The 19,584-nt window shown below is 37.1% G+C and overlaps 1 long non-coding RNA gene and 1 pseudogene across 1 annotated transcript; one reads left to right on the plus strand and one right to left on the minus strand.

Annotated features, from left to right (window-relative positions):
* The first annotated feature begins 1,618 nt into the window (after positions 1–1,618).
* On the plus strand, positions 1,619–3,907 carry LOC141445307 (uncharacterized). The gene is made up of 2 exons (XR_012453314.1): positions 1,619–2,606; positions 3,130–3,907. It is a non-coding gene; the product is annotated as an uncharacterized lncRNA (long non-coding RNA).
* A 3,820-nt stretch (positions 3,908–7,727) lies between these two features.
* Positions 7,728–8,871, minus strand: LOC141445541 (uncharacterized; annotated as a pseudogene).
* Between the last annotated feature and the right edge of the window lie 10,713 nt (positions 8,872–19,584).

The raw sequence follows: 19,584 nt of genomic DNA on the forward strand, positions 1-19,584 counted from the left end.
AAAAATATCTATCCTCTTGTGTTATGATCGGCAGGGCATCCGTTGCCCTCACGTCGTGTACGATTCAAGTTCCACAAATCTCTCAATCATGTGATAGGCCGAATTCCAGCAAGTACTTCCTGTTAAAGCCTTTTGAGATGCAGTTGGGATCGTCAGCTGTTTGCGCCTTTAAAAGTCCTTCTACACGGTCGCGACCAACCAATTTTTGTATTCGTTGTACCCGGTCGGTGGTTGACACAACTTGTCAGTTCTCTGCGGCATTCAAAGCGTAAAGACAATTTCCAAATTATGGCTCCTTGCCTTTCAAAGTAACAGAAGGCCGGTTGGCTTTAACTTTTTTAAACCTGTGTGAAGAAGAAAAAAAAAAAGTGGATGAACAGTGGCTCAAAGAGCGAATTACTTCGAAACCACTTTAATATTTTAAGGATTCTTAATTCTGAAGACTCAGAATTTTCTAAGAATGGATCAATACACTTTTTGAATTACTTGAAATGGTGCGCTGCGCCCAATGATTAGCTACAAAGAAAAACAGTTCTGCGTCAGGCTGTGTCGACATTCTTGTAAAAATGCAGCTTTTTAAGGGAATCAGGGAAAATCGCGTTGCTGGAAAAAAAATCCCATTTCTTTGGCTAAAATGCATTTATCTTGCGTCACTGCCACCGAGAGTTTTGGCTGGGTCCAACAGCAGCGCACATATGTGACTGAAGGCCATAATAAACAAATTGAATGTTTGCATCCACTCTGACTTTCAGCACAATCTTCACATTTCACATCCAATATTTTTTTCTGTCTCGTTAATGCTTGCGTCAACTGAGTACATTTTAGTACAAACTCGGTGCTCAGGAGTTACTCTGCACTTGATAAAACACACAGCATCGTTTCTTCACATAGCCTAAAGACGTTCCAAGTGTTCCACGTAAGCATCCTTGATGACAAACAAACCTTATTGTATTTTTCAATTATGATGAGTTTTGTGACGTTTCTAGTTTTGACAGTTAGAGATGTACCATTTATCGAGTGAACTATCGATTTTTCTAAGATTATTTGTGCCTATTTTTGGAGAAGTTGCATTATATTTTAAAAAAATATCATTTTTCCAGTTTTCCGGTCACGGCTTCATTCGCGTGGAACGTGTAAAGTCTGGTTACAGCTCAGACTCTTATTAAATATTGAGTTAATTTTAATAATGTGGGTATCTCACGCCTCTCATAGTACCCTTAAACATGGTTACGGATAGTATCAGTTATTAAAACTGTCGACATTGGTGGTTGGTTTCCTCCGCCGTCGCTTTCTGGGAGTGGACAATTTATTTTCTTCCGCTGCCAGTTTCGCCAAACCTTTCTTTTGTGGTTCGGGAACGGTAGCTTTCCCAATATCCAGCGCTTCTGGAACTCGGTCAGCAACGTTTTCAATCGCCATCAATGGGCCTCCGTTTTTCTCGTTCTCGCTCGAAATAATCCCTTAAACGAATTACAAACTCCCGACTCTGGGGTTCAAAAAGTATTTTTAGACCGTTGCGGCATTTTGCCAAAAAAAAATAACAAAATTTAAAGAGAAACAGTAACAAGTCAACAAACAATAATAACAGAAATGAACAAATACAATGCAAAGAAAACGCAACGTACACTTAACTCGTATACAAGGCAGACGCTCTCGTACTGACAGTTATACAAACATGCACTTGGCTACAAGATGGCTGTGGCCGCGTTCCAAATAGCCGTGTTTACAAAATCTTGCAAGTCCTATCCCATCCCATCTTAGGCCTCTAGGCTGGCAACGCATCTGCAATACCCCTGGTGTTTGCAAATGTTTATGGGCGGTGGTGATCTCTTACCATCAGGAGACCCAGGAGCAAGTGCTCGTTTGCCATCCAGCCGAATATCAAGTTTTGTTTAAAAATGTAAAATATCTTAGTGTTCACTGTTATCGAATAATGAACCCCGGCAATTGGCTAAGTAAAGTTTTTAAGAGGTGCTAAATATATTTTTCTTCGATAGTCGACGTCTTAATAATCGAGAAACTGCAGCTCTTTTATTTTTATTTCCTCTTATTAATTAGAAATATTTTTTTAAGTGGTCGATATGACGTTTGTGAGATTGAAATGGCAGAACCGTTGAGGGCTCAGTACTTAGTAGAAACAGTAAAAAAAAAGCGAAGTCAACTGTCACTGCTGTCACTGTCAAGTAGAATCTAACCTAAAACCGTTTTATTTACTTTGCGATTTGGTGCCATCAATGTGTTTTTTGGATAATTTTTAAAGACCTCTCAGCACAAACTCAGTACTTTAAAATTTGCCGCATTTCTCCACGACCTTTGCATGATAATTGGACCACGATTGTATAGTTTCGACGACTATTTCGGCTCTGCTTCTTCGACAACGCTATCTTGTATTCTCGACGACACTTGGCTTGACTTTTGGACCATATTTTCTATTTTAGCGGCTTCACCTTTCAATACGAAATGAGTGAATTTGTGCGAGCAGATTCAAGGAACTTGCCACACATGGCTATGAGTCTAGAATATTTTGACACCAGTGATAAGTATACAATGTTGCCGAAATCAGAGGAGATAAAGCACTCTTGTCCGTAGCGGTAAAATGGATGAACGTAAGTACAAAATTATATCAATACAGTTTCTTGTCTATTTTTTTACATTACATTTTAGGGCATCAAAAGTTGAATATGTTGCCGGACCAAAGTTGTACGAGAGCACAGAATAACAAAAACATATTACCTATATTGTGACCATTTACTTAGATATCAACTGACAATGTGATTGATGCGACAGGTGATGTTGTTCAGCATTGGCTGGTAAATATTATGATAGAGTAAAATTTCTGTGGTTAGTGAAACATTATATTATAATTAGCTGTTGCCCCGCGACTCTGTCTACGAAGAATTCGCTTATCGCTTTCCCGCGAGTACTCTGTATTTTTTCGGGATAAAACTGTGAGATAAAAAGTAGCCTATGTTCTTCCTCGGGACTCCAACTACCTCCATAATGAATTTCGGCTAAATCAGTTCAGCGGTTAAAGCATGAAAAGTTAACAGTCAGACAGACAGAGTTCCTTTCACGTTTATAATATTAAATATAAGTAAGGATTTATAATAATTTTGATCTTTTTTTCAGGTGGATGTAAACACATGTTGGTGTTTTTATTTTGGTTGCAAAAAAAAAGCCAGTGAAGGAGCATAACCTGTTTTTTCCAAGGACATGCATTTTTCCATAAAAAAGAGGCATAGAAGTATCACGGAACTCCTCAATGGTTAATGGAAGAGAATAGAATAGACCTTAGATTTAGCACGGAAATGTAATTTTGAACATGATGATATCTTAATACAGAAATGTATTTTTAGTTGACAATGCAAGTACAGTCGAGAAAAAGTACAGTCAGCAAATTTTTTTCTTAAAAATATAATTTTTGGTTTTTATTTGTGTAAGTTTTTATTTTTCCTCACAATACTTTTTGTTGACTATACTTGTCTTGCATTGTCATCTAATCTGTAATCAGTATAAGTACTGCTGTGATAAGCTAACGGTACTTTAAATTTGTATTCTCATTTTGGTTTATAAACATAATACATACATACTCATACATTGCAAGTCGAATAAAATCTTGTAAAATATGTTTCTTTTCACTTATGATTCACATCATCAAAAATAACGAAAAAATGTGCAGAATTTGTAACCTTGCTTACAGAGATTTTGATCAGGTTCGATTCCCAATCATGTATGTATTAGAGTCAGACAAAATAAAACAGTTGAATACCATATATATCCATACTAATATTATAAATGCGAAAGTGTGTGTGTTAGTATGTTTCTCCGTCTTTCACGTCGCAACGGAGCAACAGATCGACGTGATTTTTGGCATAGAGATTGTTTATGGGCCACAGAGTGACATAGGCTACTTTTTATCCCGGAAAAATAAACAGTTCCCGAGATAACAGCGCGCGATAACCGAATTCCACGCGGGCGAAGCCGCGGGCAAAAGATAGTATATATACACACATCCAGTTCAACTGGTAGAACAAACGATACAATCTAGGGTCACTGTCACAAGTACAAGTACTAAAAATACAAGTAAATCACCACGGTTTTGTTATAACTTATGATCAATGGTACGCATATTGTTTACACGTATAACACACAAGTTAATCAAACCACGGTTGCTTAGGAAATGAAAAGCTTAATATGATGACAGCCCTTTTATATAAAAATCTTAACAGCGTGATTCAGCTTTTCCTTGAGACGAGATAGTGACATCTTTTGATGCAAAAGTAAACTAAAATCCCGGTTTAACACAACCTATAATATTTGTATTATATTTCCTTGTATTTCTTAGTAGTACTTCTAATGCCTTTATGGGGATGGCACAATATTTAATTTAATAAAAATACGACTTGTTTTTAAATTACCCTTTGCCAGGAATATTATATACATGTTCCAATAAATCGGGTCTTTTGAGACATATGTTTATGCTAAATGTTTTTATGATAATTTGTGTATTTATGAAATAAAAACAATATAAATTATTGCATTTTTATTATATTACTCTGCAAATTAACTAAAACTATCTAAAACACATGCAATAAGACAGCTTTGTCTACATAATTTTATGTGGTTATGGTTAATAACAGAGAGGCTTCAAAAATACGGATTCTTTTAATCTTCAAACTTTAATCTATTTAAAAAATTCAACAGTGTTCGACGGCGGGGAAAAATATTTGCTTGGACATCACATACAGCTATGTTCTCCAAAAATGTGCTAGGGATGACTCCTAAAATTTTCAATAAGCTACCAAAAACTGTAACAGAGAAGGAAGTATTACCTAGTTTCAAAAAAGCATTAAAAGATTTTTTTACCGACAAGGCATATTATTCAGTTAACGAGTATCTACTAGATAATATAGACTAGATATTGTTTTCAAAATGTTCCACTGACCTTATCTTATCTTATCTACAAAATGATTTATATAACATTAATGTAATATTGATTGTAATTTAATTATTTCCTATTTTTTTTTTATTGTATAATTATTTAAATTCATAACTTAAAAATTTGTATGCTGAAAGGCAAGACATGAAGGACAGGACATCAAATTATTGTACATCTATATATTCAATTTAATAATTGTATATAGGAACTCATGTTTGACAAATAAATTATCTTTATCTTTATCAAATCACGCATTTCACATGTATCCTCAAGCTCGCTATGACTTTAGATTGAATCACCCCCTTTTTAGTAGCCACATAAAGCCACTTCATTCTGTAAATGATTTAGCAGAAACTCTTCCTTCAATACACTGAAATAAAGAATATAAACCCATTTGTGCAACATGCAATTAAATATTTTAATGTATTGCATGACTCTTACTGAGACCATGTCCTTTTTATTGTTTTGGTAAAAAAACACGATATCTCTTCCTTCTGTTATGTTCTCCTTTGCTGTGTTTGATGTTGAAGGGCTAGAGGGTTCGTATAATGTGATGTTGTTGATGAGCAACTTGCAGTGGAAGATGAAGCTGACTTGCACCAAGTCGCTTGTAAAGACTAGGATGCATAAATACGCCGAATTCGGAAAATCTCGTCTGTATTTCGTAGACGAAAGTACAAAGCATTGGAGAACATTTATGTAATGCTCCATTTCAACTCGAATACTATCGGAGTCGTCTGAATCCATTGTAGGGATACTGTGATTCGAATTTACTCATAAGGCAGTCCAAATGTCAAGCCAAGGGTGGCCGAGAATGCAAGATAACGTTGTCTAAGAAACAGAGCCAAAATAGTCGTCGAAAATATCCAATCGTGGTCAAATTATCGTACAAAGGTCGTGGAGAGATGTGGCAAATTCAAAAGTCCAGAGTTTGGGCTGAGGTCGTAAAAAATTATCCAAACAAAAACACACTGATCGCACCAAATCGCAAAGCAAATAAAATGGTTTTAGGTTAGATTCTACTTGACAGTGACAGCAGTGACAGTTGACTTCGTTTTTTTTTAATGTTTCTACTAAGTACTGAGCCCTCAACGGGTCTGCCATTTCAATCTCACAAACGTCATATCGACCACTTAAAAAAAGATTTCTAATTAATAAGAGAAATAAAAATAAAAGAGCTGCAGTTCCTCGATTATTAAGACGTCGACTACCGAAGAAAAATATATTTAGCACTTCTTCAAAAAACTTTACTTACCAATTGCCGATGATGTTGTGTCACTTCACTACTATGTTCAGTTTCACACATTGCGTCGTTTAAAAAATAAATATTTTTCTATCGTATTTGATGGAGTCTGTTACTAATGGACCACTGATATTGCTATATATTTTAAAAAGTACAGTTTTATATTTTTGGTGATTTTGCTTCAAAATATAAATCATTTTCAAAAAATATTTTGTGAACAGAATGCGTAATTAGGAAAATTTCAAGTGTCACAGACCTCATAATAGGTGAAAAATATAGTAGCTCCCCGGATTTCGGCAACGTGAAATGAGCCATTTTCCGCATGTATTGCAACAACATCATATAATCCACCATATAATTATGAAAAAGTATTACATTTTATTTGAGAGAACTAAATAGTTCATTAATTATTTGAGCATCTTTTATTTTTCTGATCACACCTAGCTACCAATCAAAAAAATAAATACTATTTATTAATTGTTTTTAATATTTTCAGTCTGATCTAAAATTTCGTCTAGGGTCACACACAACTCTTGTATTAATATTGCTGTGCCCAACAGGGTCCATAATGATCACATTATCTCTTTGTAACATCTGTAACATACATTGTGTAAAAGCAATAAAATATTGAGTATTGAGTATTGAACTACTTGTACTATTAACTTATTCTGTGTCACAACACACATACTGTCACTGTGAGTATCATATTCCATGCCGCCGCTCGTTGAAGTCTAAAGAGCGATCTAAAACCTGTATTTTTATTATACGGTGCACTCTGTTAAATATTTTGTTTTTTACAAAAAAAACGTTCTTGAGTGAATCTTTTCTTTATAATCTTGGTTTTCTCCTTTTTTTATGGCGCTGGATTATTCTTCAACTCAGGAAACACCTCATCGAAATTTGCCACTGGATCTTGAGCTAATTGATTATTTATATCAATATTATCTTGGATTTCCCGAAATAAAAAAAGCTGTTTATGATAAAAGTAATAGGATAAACCTAACCTAAACACTTGCATCTATTTTTTGGTTAGAAATTCACTTAATTGGCTAGTAAGAGGAATTCTGCAGCTCACAGACCTTTATAACGGCAAGCGATATAATAACGTTGTAGACCATCTCTTTCTTACACTCTATTTCACCCGCCCCTGCGCTGCGGGCGCGGCGCATGGAATAGTTTTGCCTAGCCGTCTGGCCCGCCTGCTTGATACGAATACTAAAGGTAAGCGTCCACTTGTCGGTATCGTACGCAACGGACGCGTCGCATCAAACGAAAAAGTTTTCACAGTGCGTCCACTGTATCGGCAGCGTACGGATTACCGACGGTGAGTACCAGCATACGGATTGACGATACCAGTTCGATTTGGATTTTCGTAGTGAGCGTACGTGCGGACTCTGTGAGGATAGAGGAAAGCGATGAAGAACAAATTGTCGTTGTAGCTTGTTTGTTAGCAGAAGAGGAAGAATTGGAAAAAAAAGTTAAAAAAGGAAACATAGTATCTGGATACACGACATATTCAAGAAGAGATCGGGAATGGAGAATATCACACCCTGTTTCCTGATTTGTCAAACGATGACACCAAGTTCTTCCAATATTTTCGTATGTCGCAAGCTAAATTCAATTATCTTTTTGATATCCTGAAACCACATTTACTGAGACAGAATACTAAATACAGGGAGGCTATAGGACCAGAAGAAAGGCTTGCTATGTATGCATTACTTCTTATTAAAATGTAAATATTGGCCGAGAATCTGCGTGTTGATCCACTGCATGTAAACGTTCCGTATAGTTCACATTTTCTTGGAGGACATCATGCGCAGAGTTTCGCTATTAAGACGTGAAGACATCGTTTCATCCATGGATGAAGGCGGCATTTCGTTAGGTGTAGACGAACGAGAAAACATTGCCGAAGACAGATTGTGCAGAGTTTCGTTCATGGCAGGTGGAGGAGACATCACGTATAGAGTTTTATTCACAGATGGTGTCGAAGCGATGGTTGTGTGTGATGTTGTTCATAGCAGACGAAGTAAACATTGTTGTATTTGAACGAGTAGGTGCCGGAAGCAATATATTTGAAACAATTCTCACTCTCTCTCTCTTTCATTCGAACCAGATGTCATAAGATTAGAATCAGGATATTCAGGATTGATTGGAGTTGTCGCCAGCCTCATCTCCACGCTATTAACCATTTGAAACAATTGAGATTTAATTTGAATTTGGTCTTGTAAAGGAAAAGTCTTTACTGTTTTAGCCATATTGATGAAAAAATCCACGAGAGGATCACTAGATTTCTGTTTTGTGCCGTTCTTGTTAAGTATTGTTGTAGAACGTTGGCTGCCGTTGGACCTTGTGAAGTTTGTGAAGCTGCGTAGGTCGATTTCCTACCGACAGTTCGAGCGGATTCAATTGATTGTTGACTTCCTGCATCGCTTGTATCTAGATTACTAGAATCAGACAGTGCTTCAAGCTGTGTTTCGTCGTTATTGTTGACACTTCTTGGCGATAGGTTTGACCGCCGGTCTTCCTCATCCTTTAGGTATGGTACTAGGAAAGAAAGTTCTTGGAAGAATTTGGGAGGTTTTAGTTTCGATGCTGCTTGGCCGCTTTTGGTCTTACGCAAATTCAAAGCCTTCCTATGGTTGTCTCTTATTCTGATCCATCGCTCCTTGCATGCATTGCCTGTAACAATTAAAATATTTTATTTTATTTATTTCAGGTACTTAGCCATTCGATCTCTGGCATTTTCCTTCAGGATGGGCGAACGTACAGTGCGAAAAATTGTGTATTCGACCTGCGAAGCCATAATTGAACTCCTACAGCCTATAGTGATGCCAAAACCTTCTGAAGATACGTGGATTGAATCAGAAAAAGGTTTTTACGAGAAATGGAATTTTGCCAACGCGATCGCTGCCATTGATGGAAAACACGTGCTTATTCAAGCTCCACCGCACAGTGGTTCAAATTACTTTTGTTATAAAAAACACTTTAGTTTGGTACTGCTAGCCTTAGTCGACGCAGATAAAAAATTCATAGTCGTAGATGTCGGTGCGTTTGGTAAGAACTCTGATGCTAGTATTTTGAGAAATTCGAGTTTAGGCAAAGGTTTACAGGATGGCACTCTAAACATACCTCCACGAAAAATACCACCAGGAGGCACTAAACCACTACCTCACGTCATCATCGGTGACGAAGCTTTTCCACTATGCACGTATTTAATGCGACCATACTCTCGAGATGATGCCCAAATAAATGAAGAAAAAAAGTGTTTAACTATCGGCTCAGTCGTGCGAGAAATACTGTGGAAAATACATTTGGAATATTGGCAAGAAAATTTTGAATTTTCGAACGAAGATTGTCTATGCACGAAGAGCACATTGTAACTGTCGTAATGACTACATGCTGTTTGCACAACTTTCTAAGGAATGACTCATGCCACTGGATAGAAAACGATTTAAACACATCTATGAGAGGACTGCAAAACCTAAGGAATGTAGGTGGTAATTCACGCACAGATGCTTTAGAAGTCAGGGATAGCTTCAAAAGTTACTTTAACTCAGAAGCAGGGTCGGTAGATTGGCAATTGAGGAGAATTCGGACTGGAAGGCGCGTAAATGTATGAGCATGGGGTGCCAACAAGAAATAAATAGAATTAGTCCTATTATGTGATAAGAGATGGCGCCCCTAGTCAGATTAGTAAATGGATTATATATCAATAAAAGGCTTTTCATACCACTTCAACGTGACGTTTTTTAGTATGGCATCGTGTATCTGTTCCTATCTTTTCTGTGGTATAAGTAATTAAATAAAAATTTATAAACTTACCTGTTTGATTTAACCTGTTCCCAATTTCCTCCCAAATATTTTCCCTTCTTTGCTGGTTAGAATAGTTAGGGTTTTTTTAATTATAAATTGCGATTAGTCTTGACGCGTCCATGTTGCAAAAACAACGCGTGCTGACACGACAAACGCCAAATGCAAATGGCCGACGATGGAGGGCGTGCGCGCGGGGTTCGTCCACTGATCGGCATTACGTATGACGTCATCGGCACGCATCGCAAAAGTTGCCTCTCGGAGCAACGGTGTCGGCATTGCCGATGTGCGATGCGTACGATGCGGACAGGTGGATCCGAGTAAGTGCCTTTGTTTATTTTAACTGTAGTTGTTAGCGTTTTAACCGTGGCTTTGATGAAATAAGTCCTTCGTTTGGTAGATTATTAGAACACGATACCGGTAACCTAGATCTCATTTACATACTGAATATTATCACGATCGGTAGTTAACCTAACAACGTTAGTTCATTAAGTAGTCTCTGCCTATCAACCTGATAACCATAAATTCACTAATAAACCTATTACCAAATCATTTATCTATTCACCTTTTTTTATTATGCTCTAATTATTTTATTACAAAAATACTAGTTACTTATTTATTATATGCTCTTATTTATTACTAAAATTATATAAGTACTAGTACAATTTAGTTTAACATACCAGATCTTTATTAACCTGATGCTGTGGTAATATATTATGCCCCCATTCTGGTTAGTAGACAAGAAATTTTCTAGTCTTTATATTTAATTGATATGTAGATATGCTTATTTGCAATGTGTCATAACATTTGAAAGTGAATAAATTGAATTTTGACTGAACAAATTTACTTTCTCATTCTTAAATGTAACTAAACTAGACCCAGATTTTGATGTTTATTTCTTCCCAATATTTCAGTGCTGAGTGTCTGGCATCGCAGAAAATTGTATATGGGTTTTGCGAGTCAACGAGAATACTCCATTTTCCTTTTTTTTTTTATTCCCATTATTTCCTTAGTTTTGTTTGACACTGTATTCTTAATTAAAACTATTAGTATTTTTTTGCAAGAAGATTTATTTATAATATTATTTAAACAATATCAGGTGACTCAGGCCCGGCCAAAACTGACTTCCGATCTGCAGATTACAGACTTCCCTTCCATGATGTTTTAACATGGCTGACCATCATTTCACTAAGGTAATTGTATTAATTTATCTTATATATTGATTTTACTTCAAAACGGAGCTTTAGATAAACAATTCTTGTTTTTTTTTTCTAGAAGGACCGCCTTGCCAACCCCTCCGGCCTTAATTAACTTATAATGGTCATTGTTATCAATTATTCGGATTATTCTTTGCTTTTATAAATATATATATATTTTTCAATGAACAATTATATTTAGTTAACTAAAACCGAGTCCTCCCACTGCCCAACTGATTCTATACAATACTAAATAATCTTTATTTGCTCCAAATTCTCTTTTTCATTCAATCATTTTGAAAAGCTAGAGGTCACCCTATGGCGGTGAAAACTCTCCCTTTATGCACACTGCTATCATTGCAAATGGTAAAATGAATTAATGAGACTACAGGGCGTTGATTCGGCGAGGTCCCGGAGCAACAGTCACCAAGAATTTATTTAGATAGGCGCCAGGTGTCTCCATCGACAAACGAATGATATGTCTAAATAAAAAACTGTAAGTTTAAGTTAATAATGTTTATTACATTGAAAAGTACCAATGTTACAAAAAGGCTGTGAAGGTTACAAAAAGGCAGTAACCTATATTTTTATCAAAACACCTCTTAAACTAAAACACCAGAGAGGTAAGGGGTTCAGACACCCTCCACATCTTCATTTACCTCCAGAAAATAATAATAGAACTTGAGGTTGCTTCACCACTACATCGATCAATAGAAGGTACCAGTGAAAGATGGGGTAGGCTCCGTAACCACAATAATAATAATAATAATATAGCTTTATTTATTCCATATTTTAAATCATTTTATCACATTTAATTAATTTAGTTTATTGTATTTTAATTATATTACTTACATTACAATTTGAAATAATTATTTAAAACATATCATGCAAACACAAATAACAGTAATAAATTAATAAATTTCCAAATTAAATAAATTGATATGTATATATTTAAGTATTATATGGACCCCCTCCGGGTAAAAGCCTCCTTCAAAGAATCCCATTTTTTTCGGTCTTCCGCTATTCGTGTCCAACTTTTTCCCGCCACTGCCACCAGTTCGTCCTCCCATCTATAACCAGGTCTGCCGACACTTCTTGTTCCGCATGGACCACTCCATTTAAGAAGTCTTGAAGTCCATCTGTCATCAGTGTATCTGGCAGCATGACCCGCCCATTTCCATTTTAATTCTTGTGAAAACAATAAAGCATCCGTTACCTTGGTTCTGTTTCTTATGTCGGAGTTTCTGATCTTATCTCTGAGTTTGATATTTAAGCAACTTCTTTCCATGGCCCTTTGTGTCGTTTGGATTTTATTTCGAGCCTTAGAGTTGAATGTCCACGTTTGACAACCGTAAGTTAAGCTTGGAAGGATAACTGAATCAATGGCCATCTTTTTGAGCGTTACAGGCAGCTGGGATTTGAATATCTCTTTATTAGCCCAGTATTTATTCCAAGAGATAGTTGTTCTTCTATTAATTTCATCTGAATTTCTCTCTTTACTAAACGATAGTTGTTTCCCAAGATAGACATATTTCTGCACGTAATCAAGTGGTAGTTCATTGATGAGGATGTCGATCTGCTTGTGGTTAGTCATTATTTTTGTCTTTTGAAGATTCATTTCTAAGCCAACTTTGTTACTCGCTATTTGTAGATCTATTAACATTGTATTTAGTTCTGAAGGATTTTCGGAAAATACAATGATGTCATCGGCGAATCTTAGGTGGCTTAGAGTTTTTCCGTTGATGTTTATTCCTTTCTGTGTCCATGGCCACAATACCTATCTCTAACGTTGCTTAAAGTTAAAACCAGAATATTCTTATTTAAGGTCTAAATTTGGAAATTAAACATTTACATATGAAAGAAAGAAAGCATCACAGTTTCACTACCACAATAGCAGATAAGGAAATGGGCGTTATTTGGATAGCTGTATAACTTTACCACTGGTTGTGACACCTTGTATTTAAAATGGAAATAAGTAAAAGGAAAATCAGTTCAGGTAGTTAAGTTTAAGTTTCTAGGGTAGAACAGTTAATTTGAATTACTCACCAATATCAGTTTATAAATGACACGGCAGCGTTAGAAAGTAAAATATTGATAATTTAAAATGGAATTGGGTACTCGGTGACTTCTCGTCATACCGAGGGTGAAGTAGAGTCAAGGGAAGGGTAGTCCTTGCCAAGTCGGGGGGAACTGTGAAATCATGGGTCGAGTACGAAGATACCTAGCGTAGGACGGCAAACTTAGTACTCTTACCACTACAAGTGTGAGAACACAGGTGAAAAATTTACTTGGGTACTCGGTGACTTTCGTCAAACCGAGGGGAATGAGCGTCAAGGGATTGGTAGGAGAGATTAGATCGTTTCCCCAACTCGTTAATTCCGTGTGGCAATATTTACATTCGCATTTTTCCCCATTCGAATTTCTACCCATTCGACTTTTTCATCATTCATAAGTATTGCAAATAGTCATAATTATTCAATTGCATATTTACTCAATCAGTTTTTGTATTATTCGCCGGGAGAACTCGCCCGGTCCCGTATCGACCGCCGCTCTTTACGAATTTGAATTTCGAACGTGGCAAATTGTTAAAAGGAATGCTTATACATATTATTATTGGCTGTATGCGGTTAGTATTTCTTAATACTTCTCGAGACAATAATCAATGTTGTAGAATCCTAAAGTCAAGGGCATAAATATATATACGTTACCAAGACGTCAAAAATATCTATATACCTTTTCATGCCTCTAACCACAAGGTCGATGTATACACATATATTTGATAGATTCAGTTGAGATTATTTTTAACATACACATGATTCATCATCATATTTACTAAGTCTATTGGCCAATTTAAGCATTTACGTAGTTGAGACAAGGATGACATAGACTGGATTAGCAATCGCCATAGTCAGAACGACGCGAAAAATTGATCGATTATTAAATCTAGATGGCGCTGACATTATAGCCAGAGGCTTTAAAAGCAAAACATAATACCACAGATGTCTATAATATTGCAATGCATTATTATGCAGTAAAAACATCTGTAGTCTTATTGTTTTGCTTCGAAAGTCTCGAGCTATAATGTCATCGCCATCTAGATTTAATAATCGAACTAAAATTCCGCGACCGCAGCTATGGCGATTGCTAATCCAGTCTATATCATCATTGGTGATAGTGAGATATGTAAATACTTTTGTAAAATCTCAATGTATTTTTGTGTACTGTCAAATGCACATCAACTTTACAATAAAACTCCATTCTACACGCGTCAAAACGCGTCAAAGCTTGATGTGTACTTAAAACGCATTCACTGCCACCGACGCATATAATGCGTTTTGGTGACTCGTCCAGTGCCGTTGGCAAAGATTCACAGGCGTTTGAACGCACATGTGCATTTGCGGCACCTGAAGAAGGTTCGACTCTGACAGGTGACAACGAATGCGTTAAACTTGGTTGTAATACAAAAAAAGCATTGCAGATTTACAAAGGCTCAAATACGTTAATTATTTAAATTGGCCAATATTTAGTATACTATGCGAGAAATCACGGTCAAATTTTATATCTATTGCCTATCAGCTATATTCAATGATTATAATGTAATAAAATAAATAATAATTTTTAAATATTGCTTTATTGGAATCAAGTCAAAAAAACAAAAAAAAACATCAATTTTATAACGTACATCGCAAAGTTACATATTTTTTTCGTTACTGAGAATATTAATGATACATGGGATAGGAGACACTAAATTCTTGATATTTAACAACATTTTCTTTACTTCTGTTTCTGCAACTTCATATGCAAAAAAATGCTCATCAAAAGACAAAGTACTCATTAATATTCCCATAACAATCAAGTCATTTGAATCATACAAGTAGACATAACAGACATAGTAGACTGGTAACAGTTTGGCGATACCAAAATTTAGTTTATTAGCATGTGCCGTTTGATTTAATAAATTAAAAAAAAAAAAAAAAACATTTTCCACTTTAAAGAACACGGGCAGTGAATTATTAGAAATTGTATCATAAATTAAGATGGTACATTTAACATAACGTGTAGTACACACAGTGGCCCAAGTAACTTGTACAAGGTACTTATTTTGCAATAATTGTAAACGTGACGTGACTGTACTGTAATTGTGAACGTGTTTAAGACGTGAGTTATCCGGGTCATTATATTTTAATATGAGTGAGTCTCACGGTGGTTTCATGTTCAAAATTGCAAATCTTTACGGAGAGATATGGCAAAATAAAGTCAGAGCGTTCACACGGCTTAGGATCAAACGTAATAAACTTGAATGTGGGTTAAATTATGTGGTGCAGTATCGTGATAACGGAGTGATACCGAAGTTTGCCCGCATCAAACCGGTTAAGTGCATTCGGGATTATGAATCGTTTTTTCGTGTGGCTAACGGCAAACTTTTGGCGAAGATTATTTCCGACTACCGTCGAAAAAATATCATTTGTCAATAAGGACTTGTACACAGTGCATTTGGAGCTGGCCAATCATTTGGATTCAGAATTATGGGCGAGTTTGGATGCGATGTCGTATAGTAGGTCAGAACGCATTTTTGGTGACACTATAAGTAGGCATAGGAAAAATTATCAGGTTTAATCAACGGGAAACTATCAGTGGAGAATGTTGTTTCTGAGATAACGGGCACTGATAATGTAATAAATTTATCTTCAAGGAGTGTGGATGGTTTGGCTAAGCGTGCATTAGCACGGGGACTTAATTTTGCTCCTACTCCGAGTCGAATACCTACCGAGATGATTATTACTAGCCTGGAAAATGTCATCATGCGGAACAGGATTCCTTCCGTGGATGCTGAGTGTATGAGACAAGACATCGCTTCTTTATTACGTAGGGCTCGTCTACCGAAATCCAACATACCATGCGGGGAGCTGAGGGCGTTGCGTGAGTTGCGTAATAATTCGGATGTGTTGGTGTTACCAGCGGATAAGGGTAATGCAACGGTTATCGTCGACACTTTGGTATATCAGGACAAAATTTGTCAATTACTTGCTGATGAGGGTACTTACAAAAAAGTGGCTTATAATCCAACTGCCAGAGTGACGACCAAGGTAAACAAGTTTTTGCAGAGTCTACCCGACAAGAATTTAGTTGCAAAGCTGCGTCCACAGAACCCTACTACGCCGAAAATCTATGGCTTGCCAAAATACACAAAACGAATTGGCCTCTGAGACCCATAGTGAGTCAAATTGATTCGCCGACGTATAAGCTAGCCCGTTACCTGTCGTCTGTGCTATTGGGGTTTACGGGGAAGTCGTCGAGTTTTATTAGAGATTCAAAACACTTCGTTGCCTTGTTGAATGATGTCCATATGCGTGAGGATGAACTGATGGTTAGCTTTGACGTTACTTCTCTTTTCACCAATGTGCCGGTAGACGAGACTTTAAAGATTATATCTGACCTATTATGTGTCACTGATTTACCTACCGCGTATATGGAGGGAATTGAGTTGTGTTTGAAGAGCGGCTATTTGGTTTGGCGCGGTGATTACTTTTTGCAAGTTGATGGAGTGGCCATGGGTTCACCGATTGCTCCGGTCACCGCCAATATTTTTATGGAGTGGTTGGAGGGAAGAGCTTTAAACAACGCTCCCGTTGTTCCCAGATATTGGTGGCGGTACGTGGATGACGTTTTTGCGATTGTGTCCAGGGATAGTTTGTCGCAGTTTTCGGACTACCTTAACACTTTGCACGATAAGGTTAAGTTCACGGTGGAGATTGAGAATGATGGGCAGTTGCCGTTTTTAGATGTTTTGGTTATGCGGGGACCCTGTGGTAAATTGGAAACTACAGTTTATCGTAAGCCAACTCATACGGATCGATACTTGAGGGCAGATTCACACCACCATCCTTGTCATTTGTCTTCTTTGCCTAGAACGTTGATAAATCGAGCCTTGAATATTTGTGATCCAAAATTTGTGGATCGTGAACTGAGTCACGTGAGACGGGTTTTGGAAAGCAATGGGTACAACTGGAGGCAGTGCAACCGTGTGGTGAACGTGTCGACTCGTCATAGACCGGTGGGAGCTGAGAGGGTTCCGGTATATTTACCGTTTATAAAAGGGGTGACGGATAAAATCGGACACTTGTTACGCCGAAGATATAGCATCAAGTCGATTTTCCGTCCTCATATGCAGCTCAGACAGTTGGTACGTTCGCCGAAGGATAAGGAGCCCCTGAGTGGCCCCGGGGTATATATGATTCCCTGTGCCTGTGGCAAGAGCTATATTGGAGAGACTGGACGAAACGTTTCCACAAGGGTATCGGAGCACATACGCAGTATGAGGAAACAGGACGACAAGGGGTCTGCTGTGGCCGAGCACTCAATGAACTCGGATTCGACGCACTATATCAGATTTGATAAGGTATCTGTACTTGCGAGAGAGAAATTTTTCATTCCGCGGAAAGTGCGTGAAGCCATCGAGATTAGTCGTCGGCCGAATTTCAACCGGGATAGTGGTTGGACGGTACCTCCGAGTTGGAAAACGGTGTTAAATACTCGTGCTGCGTCATCGGTGTGTGTGAACGTACCTTTACAGAGCGATATTGTTAGTGTTGTGTGCTACCCTACATTTGACAGTTGTAATGATGATGAAAACGCGGGTAGTTGTGTGCCGGTGTCAGTTTCGTCGGGTAGTCGCGCGAGCAGAGCGGCGGCGCGCAGTGCGCGTGTTGCAGCAGCCGCTGAGTCGCGTTGCTCCGAAGACGAAGGGCTACGGATTAGCCCGAAACATGTCGAGCTAAACTCGATTTAAGACGTGAGTTATCCGGGTCATTATATTTTAATGTGACTGTATGAATTGATTATCGGCAGATTCGTCACTAACGACACGACAACTGGACCGGTCCTAAGGATCTGAGGCAATTTGCCTTTAAGAAATGTTTCATTTAACTGTAGTTGATGTTTTGTCGTTAAAGTTAGAGTAATATTTTTTCTATTACATGATACATTTGAAGCCAATTTAAAAACTATGTTTAGCTTCAAAACGCATGGACCACAAAGAGACAATTGGACCAAATTTTTCTAGTGCACTGTGGTAATGAAGTAAATTATGAAATTTAGGTTTTAAGGAGTCATTGGTTAGTGATAGATACAAAGTGTCAGCTCCGTTACTGCCGCCTGTAATAATTCCTCTGTTCCTTTAGCAAATGCAGTAGCTAGAGTCATTTCTAAAACAGTTCTTAGTTTTTGATACAATATCCAAATTTCATTGCCTCTAGGTACAAATTCTCCTACTAATAAACCAAAATATCGTAAAAATGTTAGCATTTCCGATGATGATAGACGAACATTTCCTTGAATTAAATGTTCCATTGAAAAAGTACAGGGTTGATTTCTACAGTCAGGACCATATTCAAAGGCATGAATTTTGTTATTGAGGTCAGTTAGTGTAAAAAAACTTAAAACGTCTTAAGCACTGAAGTAGAACAAATTGCATTACATACTTAGCAACACCTTCCAATATATCATGCATGCTATCCACGCCAACCTGGTTAAATAAATCAAAATCTGTTACATCGAGCCACACACATTTTTGTTTAATACCCGTCTCCGAGTGATTATTAAGACGTAAGTCATTTTCGTAATTTAACATATTACGTAAAATATCTCTGTTTTCAATGCACTGAGTTTTCATAACCTGTTTGGAAACTTTACAAACTCTGCAAGAATAATTTGCCGAAAAACTTTCAACAAAACCTGTTATAGCATGGATACCTAAATTATCTCCCAAAATCAAGCCGAGTTCGAAAAGAATTACGCCTTTGAAATCCGGCAAGTTGAATTCGATACCATGTTCACTGAAATAGTTGAGCTCGTCAATTATACATCGAAAGATAACATTGTTTCCAAATGCGATTCTATCGGATGAGTGAAATAGAAGAAGTAAAAATATGTTTCTGATCGCTGACGAACGACATGGCGGTAAACAGGGAATAGAAGCGTAAACTGCACCTAACTTGTGTTGTCCTGATCGGGAGCCTAATGCATTTCCAGTCTCGTAATCATCGAAAAATATAAAAATAGGAATCACAGTTTTTCCTTGTCGATGACATAACCTGCTGCGCCAAAATGATCCCTGAATAAAGTTTTCTATTGCAATATTTTCACCCATTCTGTTTAGACAACTCATGTAGCTTAGAGTTTCAGATAGGATAGACTCGAGAGAAAAGAATGATTTTAACACTTTGCGAAGGGGTATGAAATGCTGTTCACACGTAACTGGTTGTAGGCGGCTAATACCTAAACATTTGACTCTTTCCAATCTTTCACCTATAACTAATGGTTCTGGTTTGATGTATGTCTCCTTATTTTTAAAGTACTGTAACCTTTTATGTTCGGTACCTAGTCGACTCAAAGGA

This window comes from Choristoneura fumiferana, chromosome 2, assembly GCF_025370935.1.
Source record: "Choristoneura fumiferana chromosome 2, NRCan_CFum_1, whole genome shotgun sequence".
NCBI classification, from domain to species: Eukaryota; Metazoa; Arthropoda; class Insecta; order Lepidoptera; family Tortricidae; genus Choristoneura; species Choristoneura fumiferana.